Source organism: Pinus tabuliformis, chromosome 4_2, assembly GCF_031772625.1.
Source record: "Pinus tabuliformis cultivar Carrire ecotype Pingquan chromosome 4_2, CPIR1, whole genome shotgun sequence".
Lineage (NCBI taxonomy): Eukaryota > Viridiplantae > Streptophyta > Pinopsida > Pinales > Pinaceae > Pinus > Pinus tabuliformis.
The window spans coordinates 577,072,919-577,086,171 of NC_142304.1; positions in this window are offsets into that span (position 1 = coordinate 577,072,919).

The following is a 13,253-nucleotide window of genomic DNA, read 5'->3' on the forward strand; positions in this document are numbered from 1 at the left end:
ATGTGAAATGGGTGCTTTGATATTTGAGAGGCACAACTGAACATTGTATAATCTTTAATGGTAGTGAAATTTCAGTCTGCGGATATGTGGATGCCGATTATGTAGGTGATTTGGACAAGAGGAGATATACTACAAGATATGTTTTTACTCTTGTAGGTGGAGGAATTAGTTGGATGTCAAAGCTTGAAGAAACTGTTGCTTTGTCCACTAATGAAGCAAAGTATATAGCTATTTCAAATGCTTGTAAAGAGGAAATATGGTTGAAAGGTCTACTTGATGAGATTTGAAGGACGTAGGAGAAAGTGAATGTGTTCTGTGATATTCAAAGTGCTATTCATTTCGCTACAAATCCAACTTATCAAAAAAAGACCAAGCACATTGATCTAAGGTACCATGTTGTGAGACATGTGATCAATGGTAGCGCATTAGCTCTCAAGAAGGTCCATACATAGGAGAATCATGTAGAGAAGGTCTAATGGTGTTTGGCTTCCCTTAGATTGAAAAAGAGATGATGAATTGGAATGGGAAAGGGATTAGGAAAATTGTTGTCAAGGTGGAGATTGTTGAAAATTGACAACAATTAATGTAAATGATGTAATTATCTGGGTAAATCTATTTTATCGTTTAGTCAGTTTTCTATAACAAAAGGAAGTTATGTAACGAAATATCCCATATTAAATTGGTGATTCTAAGATGCTTCTTGTAACTTGGAGAATCATTATTGAGCAATAAAACTTCTAATCCCTTGCTTCGTAGAGGTTTCCTTGACACACTGTCAGGGTTTTACCATGTGTTTCTTTGTGTGAATTTGTGTGTGATTCAATTTCCTATTTTATTAATTTCTTTCTTGATTAAATGTTGATAACTCTAGAATACTAATACCCTCTACACTCGACATAATTTAACAACCCTTGGTGCTAGTCATGAAAAGAATATATGACATATCCAACAAAACACAAGGGAAAAGGAGGCAAGTTAGATTAATTCAGGGGAATCTTAGAATCATAAAAGGGAATCCTAATATTAAATAGATCACAAAGACTAGTCGAAACTACGTAATTAGGAGCAATAGTGAATACAAATTTAACCCATAACAAAGTACCTTTCTTGAAAATTTCCTCTTTTTTCTGTTGAGTTGACACTCTCAAGATTTGACACGTTTGTGGATGGCTCCTTTCAACTTTAGACTTGTTGATTTTTCTCAGCGAAATCCTTTAACACCAAATCTCTCCACTAGCTTGGGAAATATGTCTAATAGAATTTTAATTTATTGATGTGGGTTATAAATCGATAATTAAACCAATGCACCTGCCTTTTTTGATGACTAATGAAGTCATCCACTCAGATTCTCACTCGAGTTGCATTGCCTTTTCCATATTTTATTGCAAGTGACTCGATTAAGGTTCATGTTGATACATTCTAATCACATCCACGATTAGTTTCAATACTATCAACTCTATTACACACCACAATAGGGTCCTTCACTACCATGATGCTCTCATCTCTAGCCCAAGTAGTCACACTATTAATTGTCACATGGTGTAAATCGTACTCCTCCCATATTTCCTAGATCAACCATTGATTACTCCTTGCTCTCCATTTGTGTTGAGTCCTTATACATTCTCTCCATGCATGCCATGTTTTCATGCTAGAAGCCACATGGTATGATACATCTTGACAAATTTTAATGGTCAAATTTTGATCCCTAGTTATAGGAGTTAGGGAATGGGGCTGTGTCCCTCAAATCCATTTACAACTATCCTTACTACACCAATAACACAACCTTTGTTTTCCTGGGTGTCAACTTCCTTGTTGTATTACGTCAAGATGTGGTGGGATTCAAATAAAGAAAAATGATATATTATCTCCCAAATTTTTAGAAGAATAGCTTTAAGGCTCTCAGGTCATTTCCATACACCCCTGAAGAATGGAAAAGGTTTATCGATGACATATTTTCTAAATGGAGTCATAGAAAAGAAAAAATTGACCTATTCCTCAATCACTTAAATAGCCTTTCGGACCATATAAAATTTACCATTGAAATTGAAAATAACAATCAACTTCCCTTCCTTGATATCCTTCTAACCAAAAAAGATGGGTCACTTGGTTTCCAAGTCTATAGAAAGAAAACCCATACAGAACAATATCTTCATGCAAATTCTCATCACCACCCTAAACAGAAGATTGGCATCATTAGGACCTTAACCACTAGGGCGGCTAGAATATTTGATCCCAACCATTTAAAAGATGAACTCAACCATCTTCACAAAGTGTTTGAATTAAATGGCTATAATAGGAATACCATTAAGAAAGCCACGCACCTATCATTAAACAAGAATAATAATATCAAAGATCAAAATTCATCAACTCCTAAGGTATCCCTTCTGTACATAAAACACACCACTGATAAAATTACTAAAATTCTTAATAAACACAACATTAATGTAGCCTTCACCCCTTCCAACACCATCAGACAATTATTCAACTCAGTCAAGGATCCCATAAACCCTAACCTTCAAAAAGGTGTTTATGTTATTCCTTGCTCATGTGGAAAAGAATACATAGGTGAAACATGTAGGTCTCTTAACATTAGAATTAAAGAACACACTGCTGACTTAAGAAGGGAAAGGACCTCAAAATCGGCCTTAGCAGAACATGTTCACTCCTCCTCTCATTACATCTGCATGGAAGAAGCCAAACTAGTTAGAAAAGAAGACCACTATCTTAAAAGGAAAACCAAAGAAGCCATTGAAATAGAAAAAAGGAAGAACAACTTGAACCAAGATGATGGATTAAAACTAAGCAACACCTGGAAACCTTTACTTGAGATCTTAGAGAACCAATAATTAACTCATATCCTTTTTAATAATTTAATCCCTCATCTATCATTACAAGATTAATAAAATATGAATCAACTCAACAAGAAAACATTATATAACGTCCTCCTCAAACAATAAAACAAAAACATAAATAAACATATAAATCGAATAATTGGTTATTTCATAACTAATCATTTGATAATATTAAAATAAATTAAAATCATAACTTATTAATTATAACAACATAGTAACACATGTATTTAAATTAAACATATAGTTGTATTAACTCATATTAAAATAGCTAGAAAATAAACAATAGGAATCATATTGAAAATTATAAGGAATTAATTAAACAAGTGAGTTAATTAAGTAAACAAATTAATTAATTAGTTAAACAAATTAATTAGTTTTTTTTTTTCAATTAATTTATTACATAAACATATTAGTTAATTAATTAGAGAATTAATGAGGGCATTGATTAAAATAAATTAATTAATTGATTTTACAAATTAATTAATTAATTAAGAAAATAATTAATTAATTTAACAATTAATTAATTAATCAAACAACTAATTGATTAATTAAACAAATTGATTAATCAAACATATAAATCAAATAATGGGTTTTTCATAACTAACCATTTGATAATATTAAAATAAATTAAAAGCATAACTTATTAATTATAATAGCATGATAACACGTGTATTAAAATAAACATATAGTCCTTCTAACTCATATTAAAGAGTTAGAAAATAAACAATATGAATCATATATAAAATTATAGGGAATTAATTAAACAAATTAATTTGTTATTTTGTTTAATTAATTAATTACTCAAACAAATTAATTAATTAGTTAGGGAATTGATTAAAACAAATTAATTAATTAATTTTACAATAATTAATTAATTAATTAATTAATTAAAAAAACTAATTGATTAATTAAACAAATTAATTAATTTAAGTAAACAAATTAATTAAATAAATAATAATAATAATAAATAAATAAATATTAATATTAACAAACTAAATGGAGATTGGCCGACCTAATTTCTTAGATTAATTCCTTCATAACCTACATATACATATACATATACATATACACATATACATATATACATATATATAACTTAAAATATAGCTCATGGATACATAATGAATATCTCTAGAATATCTATTGTCGCGTCCCCTGATGATGGATTCACATGGTAGTCCGAAATGTTGCGTTCATAAAACTCTATAACAGGTCATTCCTCCTCTATTTAAAATTTCTTCTTGTTCAAGATTTGTATTATAATCCTAGAGTCTCTAAGATTGAAATTTTTGTAATGTTTTCTTCCTTAGCAAGATGTAAAATTTTAAGAAGAGCCCCAATCTCATTCCTAGGCCCCAAACAAAGGTTGATTCTATCATTTCATCCGGGTGAAGTATAAAGCCTCCTTTTCTTGCCACTCCTGGATTGTTTTTCAAAGTACCATCAAAGAAAAGATATGACATTTCTTGGAAAGGATCCCTTTTTACACTTCCTTAGAGCAATGAATGTACCATTTCTCATAGATAATAGGCTTTACATTTATAATGCTCCATAAATATGTTGAAAGAGAATGTTCAACCATTATAATTCATTTCTATCTAGATCTTTCCAAAGGGAGATGGGTTTGTCTCTTGATTTCCTAATATTTTTCCATCAATGATAGGTTTCATCTCTTAATTTCTAATATTTTTTCCATCAATAATAAAGCCCTCAATATCACTTCTTGGGTTTGAGATTTAAGTTTTTCAAATATGTTTTTGTTCCTAGCTAACCATATATTCTAGCAAATGAATTTGGGACCCAAATTTGTTTGAGGTGGACCTTTCCTTGAAATGTTCCAATGGATTTTTTATGCCAAACCTCAAAGAGTTTTTGAAAAGAGTTTGGCCAAATTACTCTTACGGCTAGAGTTTGCAAAGTATTACTCTAGGATTCCCTAGTAAAACTACATTCTAGAAAGAGACGTGAAATGTTTTCTTCAATTGATAAGCACAAAGGGTATTTGTAGGGGCCATGAATTCCCACTTGATGAGTTTCTCCACTATGAATCTTACGATGAGCAACGAAGCATCATGAAAAATTGATTTTGGGGATGCTGTTCGGATGCCAAATATTACTCCATAATCTTGAGTTAGGTGGTTCAACTTGAAAATATAATAAGGAATGATATCCTATTTTAATAGTGTATTCCAACTCTTTCCTTCACCTAGAATCCTCTTCCTCCAAATGATTTGGGGTGCACTGCGAGATGTTCCCAAGGAGTAAGCATATCACTTCCTTGATGCTATTAGGAACTTCATGAAAGTCCCATTCTAGCCACCTCTTGTCCTTGTCTCAATGCGATATATCCCCTAGAGAAGTCTTGCTGCACTAGATAAGCCATTCCCTAAGGGAAAAAGAGGCAATGGATGTCAAAGGGGAGGATGCCCGATAATGTTAGAATTCCAAATATTTATTAATAGACCATTTATAGGAACCCAAGTTATGTGATTTGTAATATTAGTGGATATTGAAGAAATTAGTCTCCAAATTATGGAGGCTCCTTGATGTGAAGGAGGAGAGTCAAGACACATCAATGTGTTTCCATTTAAATATTTATGGATGATCATTGATTTCCACCATTCATTTTTTGAGGAGATGAGTCTTTGAGGCTAACACTGCACCAATGTAAAGATTCTTTAAGGATGGATCTCTTATAATCACACCACCCTGACTTTTTGGAGTGTGCACAACTTCCCATTTGATTAAATAAAATTATTTTGTCTTCGATTTAACCCCTTTCCAAAGGAATTTCTCATTTATTTGGGAGATTTTTATAATGAAACAAGCTGGGGCTAATAATGCAAAAAAATGAAAGAGGGGAAGAGTTGATAGAACATGTTTAATTAGAGTTATCCTTATTGTAGAGTTTAGCCAGATGACTCCCCATTGTTCACAAATTTTCCCCAGTTTTGACATAATTGGTGTCCAAGACGGGTGAGGAAAGGGCTTGATGCAAAGGAGAATTCCTAGATATTTAAAATTTGACCAATTTTCCATAACTTTGAAGCCCATCAATCTATTTAGTTGCATTTGTTTTCTTTTTCCAATGTTTTAGGCAAATATTTTTCTTTTTATGAATTAATCAATCCTCCTAATGCCTTTACAAATTAATCAAAAATATTTTTGAATATTTCAATTCTTATGATTGATTCTTCCCCAATCAACAAAGTATCATCCACAAATTTCAAGTGGTTGATATTATTGATATTTGGTCCATATCTTATTCCAGGAGGCATTTCAATTCTTCTTTCATATTCTAGCCTTTTTGCGGAGGGCATACACCATAAGAATATATAACATTGGGGAGATAGGGAATGCTTGTCTTAATCCTATTTAAGTTTTAAATTTTTTTGTAGGTCTCCCATTATTAAAGGAGCTATCCATCGATAGTAATACAAGCTAAGATTCGCTGGAGGACATGATCATTGAAGCCCCTCTTCTTTAGGGTCTCAAGAATGAAATTATGATCAAATATATTGAAGGCATTATCCATATCCAATTTTATTACCATTCACCTTTTTCCCTTGCCTTACTTGAATGCATTGCTTCTTGAGTTAGAATAATGTTATCCACCATCTGTCTCTCTCCTACAAAACCCCCTTGATTTTTCAAAAATAAGCCTAGACAGATGAGGCTTTATTCTTGGTGCCATAATTTTTGAGATTAGCTTATGAGAGAAATTACATAGAGAAATAGGACAAAAACAAACAAAAATAAATGGATTAACTTCCTTGGGTGTTAGAGATAAGAATGAGGAGTTTGTTCCTTCCCCAACATATCCATGCTTCAAATAATAATCAATTGTTCAACATAAATATGCTTTAATGATTCCCCAATATCTTTAATAGAAGTGTGTTGAGAACCCATTTGGACCCAAAATTTTGTCTAGGCATATGGTCTAGCATATAATGGACTTCGGTTGAATTATTTTCCTCAAATGGTTGAAGGTAACCTCCTTGATTTTGACAAAATTAGAAAAATGTTCCCTATCCATTATTATGGATTTGATATTGTTCTTGCATTATCTCACTTTTTTATTGATTATGAAATAATTTTGTATTTCTACCTCCCACTTTGAGCCATATGATTCTTGACTTGATTCTCCTCATTTCTTCTTCTTTTTTGATGGATGTATGGTATTGATCAAACTCTCTTCTCTCTTTTTGCAAATTTTAAAAGATATATTTTCATTTCCCATTCTCTTTTGAATACTTTCCATATTGGTTATGTGGAGTTTTATTTTTTATCCCTACTTTTTTTTGTTTTACTTGGCCCATTTCTTGAGAGCAAGCTTTATTTCTAATTTTTCATTCCTGTATATGAATATGGGAGCCAATAATCCATTTTCTCAAAGAAGATGAAGTGATTTCCATGAATGTTTGTTGATTTAGCTAAAGCAGATCAAATCAAATGAAAAAAGGAAATAATCAGTCTCTAAGCACATTGAGAGGGAGATTGGATTGTGATTTTATCCTCCTCGAGTGAGAATATTGGATGAGAAAGAAAATTTCTGATTTAAAAAGTCACTGTGTATTAGAAATATGTAAGAGCATGCAACTATATTTCCAGGTATGATTTGTTTATTACTCCAAGTGTATTTTCTAAAGGTTGGTTTAGTATCCACTAGTTCAAATGATGAAACGAGGTCCTCCATGTTTTCCTTGAAGGACTCTCGTACAGGGGTACCCCCTTTTTTCTCCCAGGGGTAGAGGGTGAGAACAAAATCTTCTCCAAAAATAATTCCTTTCGATAATTATAGGAATCATAAATTAATTCGAGCTTGTATTCATGTGACATAAGGATGATTGTGATTGCAATCACTATAACCACTAAGTGCCCACGACTACCCCTACCATGGACACAGATAAATTGGGGTTTGAACTGGTGACTTTTACACAAAAAGTGCCTCAACAATACACTTCATCACTAACTGATGTACCACCTAGGGGATAGCTTTAAACTTTATTATTTAAACTAATATTAAAATTTCATTCCTTTGAAAGTTGAATTTTAATTTGTAATGCTTTGAAAATCGGTTTTAATTGTGATTTTTTGGGTGGTTGTAATGATATCTTTATTTATTGAGATAATAACATTATGTAGATGGAAGCAGATCTTATAATTTTGCTTGAATTTTTGGAAAATAAATAAATAAATTATGTTAGAAGATCAAGATGTGAAAACTGACACACTCAAATTTAAATGTCATTAAAATTATTGTAAAAATGCCATAAGATGGATATAGTCATATATCCTATTGTGAAATTGTTGCATAAAGAAGATTCCTTATCCCACAAATTAATGGGTTGCATACCTCAAATATAATGTTTGATTAAGTCGTAATGTTTAAAATAAATTATTATTTTTATGTGAAAAACACTTTTACAATCTTACGAGGGAGATGTGTAATCTTATGTTTACATTAACACATAACGTTTAAAAATATATATTAATAACAAAATAATATTTCAATATCAATGAACCTTTGAATAAAATCTTTCAAAATAAAATTTGCTCAAAATTCTATATAGTTAAATAAATATATATTAATTAAATAAATGTTAATAAAATCTATTTTTTTTCTAAGTAAAAAAAATTCATTATATTATCATAGCTTCAAAATCAAAATACATCAGCATCACACCATCAAAATACATCACTATTTCCGCACAAGGTTGAGTAGCAGGCTTAAGAGCTAGCATGGGCCTTGCTCTGAACAACAATAAGCTTGTGAAGAGGCCAAGACAACTTGTGTCGTTGGTTATTGCCAGTACGAAGGAAGAAAAAAAACATATCTCAGGAATACAAAATAAGGGGGTGGGTTGGGGCGAAACATTGGAGGAGTAGCAAAGAACACAACCTGCTCGTGCCTATGATAGTAGATGTGTTCCACCTGAGCCTCCAAAGCACGAAGATGGTCATTTGTGTGCCAAAGCTACCTTCGAATGCCGTTTATGGAGTCCAAGAGCTCACTCTGCATATGCTGGAGGTCATTAATGTAAGCCACTATTTCATTCCTGTCATCATACCTCTGCTCCCTCAAAGTTTCCATGTTGAGTTGGAGATTGTTCAGTTGGGCCGCTATGGATTCCAAGGTGGCCAGAGCTTCAATGTGGCTCAGGGAGTGTCCTGGGGACATGGCAACATTTGCATCAGAATGGCGCTCTCGGTCGACTCTGAGTTTGAGCTGGGCATTCCTTGGTGCGGACGTTCAACCGTACGGTGGCTGGCTCTCCCCCTTTGGGCACGTCTTCTTTGTCTCGGGATGTAGCCAACACCACCACCATCGATTGCACCATCGCAGGGAGGAAACTGCTTGCCCCATGAAACCCACCACACAAGCCAAATGTTAACCAAACACAATAACACGTCACTTACCACTCCTGAGCCAGGGAGCCCTAAGCAGTTAGTTCCAGTTCCGTAACCATAACCATAATCTGTCGACAAATAGGGGGCGTGTCACCATTTCCAGAATTGGGCAAGCCACTCCAGTAAGGGGACCAAGACCTGTGCTCCCCACCACGCCACCTCTCCAGAGGAACAACCACAAACCAAAGGTATAACTAGACTAAGGATGGTGGGACGATTTCTCCCCACCCACACTCTCTAGCCTCGGAGTGGTACCCCTAGTCGCACCTGCTAATGAATTCCTCCCCCAGATCCCATGGCCAAATTGACTGCAGGTTCCAATCCTTCACATGTTGGCATTCACTGAGCTCAGCCTGCATATCACCCCAAGCCACATCTTGAGTTAGGACGCCAATACCTCACTGCTCTGTCTCGCCCAACACTCTCTCCTCATCGCCCAACAATTGCAACTGACCACCCTCCTGCCTATGTTGTGCATTATGTAGTATTCACAGGAACAAGGTTCGGGTCCCAACGACCCATTAAGTCATTCGTGTGGCGCGTGGAGGCCCATTTGGCTCCACTCTCCAACGTGCCTCCATCTGTCTCTTGCCTTGGTCACCCCTATCAGGGAATACAAACTAATTAATTAAAAATGAACAATAAATTTATATTTATAATTATATTTGTAGCATATTGAAAGCATGTTTATGATTAGATATTTTATGTGGAGAATAAGTTATGCAACATGGACGCCAAGAGGTTTTTTAAAATTGCTTTTAACTCCAATAAAAACTTTATCTTTGACTCAAGGGAGGATGGCATAAGGATGCCAATATTGGCTAGACAGTTAGGGGATAAAAGAAAAGATCATTTTGCAAAATAATATTAATACTTCAAAATTTAAGTAAAGTTAGAGGGAAAAGGAAACTAAGATATTATAAGGAGGTAGTTAACCCCAATCTTGAAAATAAAAAATATCTATTTGTCTTGCTTAATGTTAAGAAGAAAATGAACATTGGTAAGATAAAAATTAATTCTCATGAGTTTTAATAGTGAAACCACACATCAATTCCAAAAACGCCATGGGATGAAAAAGTTTGTCATCTTTGCTATACTAAAATGGTAGAATATGAAAAACACTTTCTCTTAAATAGTCTATTTTATACTCACATTCAATGTGATTTTCAAAATATTTGTCACACTACCAACCTTCTTGATATTTTAAGTTAGCTAAACTATGTTGATCTTGAAGCCTTTCTATCACTACTTTTCGACCATAGAAATAAAATGTTAAAAAATTCTAATTACTTTCTTACATTCTTCAAATCTAATAAACTATATAAATTTTAGTAAACATTAATAATTATATATATACACTTTTCAAATATCAAAATATTATTATTATTATTATTAAAAATCCATACGAAATAACAAACATTAAAACCTTAACATGATAATAAAAAGTACTAAATACTCTGAAAAAAAGAAAAATCAGAGAGAGTGAAATCTAAATAAATATTGAAAAATATAGAGGAAAAAAACTCAAACTTCATTGATAGTAACTTTATTATAACAAAAATGATAATAAAAGTAACAAATTTACTATACACTATTATTTGCTTTTTATGTAAAAATAAAAAATAATAGCAAAAGTCATCCATATTAGTTGCTCCACTATTGAAGCATAAAAGTATAATGATCTATCATCTACATATAGTGTGCACACACACACATATATTTAAAGCACTTTTTAAATTTTTATTAATTCGAAATCATAAAGCAATAAATGAATTTTATTAAAATTATAAAAAATAGAAAGTTTAACATATTTTGAAATTCTAAATATATGATGAAAATATATGTAATTGGGAATTTTAATTTTTTTTTATTAATTCCAAATCATAAAGCAATAAATGAATTTTATTAAAATTATAGAAATATAGAAAGTGTAACATATTTTGAAATTCTAAATATATGATGAAAATATATGTAATTAGGAATTTCTTTAAAATTAAAAAATTTAAAATGAGAAGGTAATAAATTGAAATAAGAAAAGCTCGTGAAAAAATAAAAAAAGATTCAATTGTTTTTTTCTATTTGAAATTTCTAATCTTGTGAGTATTTTTGCATAGAAAATGGTGATGAGCTATCTACATAGAAATTTTTTAATCTTGTGAATATTTTTGGCATACAAAATAATGAGAAGCTATCCAACAAAATTATAACACTTAGCCAATAAATATTTTTTATTTTTAATATCTCATAATTCATTTCAAAACAACGTACAAATTAACCATCAACGAATTTTATATATATATAAAATTATAATTATAATTTAATATTTATTTTTTTCAAAATTTTATATAATTTATTTAAAAATCAATTGAAAATCATTTTTTTAAACTAAAATCATTTTTTTAAAACTAAAATAAAAACAAAATATATATATATATATATATATATATATATATATTTTGATTTTTTTTTAATAAAATAATAAAATGTAAAACAAATATTTTTAAAGGATACCATAAATATTTAGAAAAAACGAAAAATCTTAACGTGATAATAAAATGTGAAATAAATATCTGTAGAAGATACAATAAATATAAATATTTTCAGCAAATACAATAAATACTTAGGAAAAAAAAGAAAAATCTTAACTTGATAATAAAATGTAAATTAAATATTTAAAAAGTAGGGAAGAACAAATCTCAAACTATATTGACAGTCTAATTTTTTCTTTTTTCTTAATTTATTTAGAGAGATTATGGGTAGCATAATAAAGTTTTATTAACTTAACGCCTAAAAATGGTTTGGGGATTTAGGTAATATTATTATTTTAGTTAAAAATAATACTAAATCCAGTTCTACCGTCAAGTGTTATTTGCATTTCCAAAGGTACGTCATTACGAAATGAAACTACTCAAACAGTAAATTTGAAATGAATTTAGAATAAATGTAATATTTTATAATTAAAAAACGCATATTTATATATTCAGTATATTTCATATTTAACACGTTCCATTTTAAATTATGTGTGGAAGTGGAGGTAATAATAGGTAAATGCTTAATGGAATACTTGAAATTGTATGGAGTTGTTTTTAGTGTAATTTTTTGGAAATTTTTTCGTTAGGTTTTTCTGGTCTAATTTCTGTAAAATTAGGAAGGAATTTATTGAAATCACAAGTTTGATGGGCAATCCCTGCACAATTAAAGCGCCCTAGGGGTTTTTTAGGGTGTTGAATCCATATATACAATTAAAAAACTAATTTAAATAACACAAATGAAGATTTCACCTCATTTTTTCCGCCAGATTCGAAAGTCCAAAAAGTCACACTAAAGACAACTCCGAAATTGTATAGGTGTAGTTTTACTTATAGATGAAATAATATTTTTCACAGGAATTCACTAAAAATAGTAATACAATTTCAAGCTTTGTTGTTGTTTAAAATATAGTTTTAAATACATAAATGTATTCAACACCCTAAACCAGTCATGAGACATATTAAACAATTTCGACTTAAGTTTTTAAAAATCTTTGTCAGATTTTGATTAAAATTAACCAGAAAAATAGTCATGAAAAAGGTCATTCCTATATACGTATATATAATTAATTAATTTTAGTATGATGTTTATTTGTGCAATTATAATTTTTCTCTCCATTGTAAATATTTATTTGTGGAAGCCGATGCAATAATAGTTAAATGTTTAATGCAATAGTTGAAATTGGTGTGTGTGTGTGTATATATATATATAGTATGATGTTTATTAGTGTAGTTATAATTTTTCTCTTTTATGCTGATGATATTGTTTTTGATAAGGAATTGTTATGATTTTCATAAGCAATTTAGAATCTTTCGAAATTTATGCTTTAAGATAGATATGACTGTAAATACAAAACTAAAGTCATGATAATTAAATCTAAAAACACCATCTATGATGCTTTCATTTATGACAGTGATTCCTTTGAGGAAGTTATTTCATACAAATATTTTGGAGTTGACA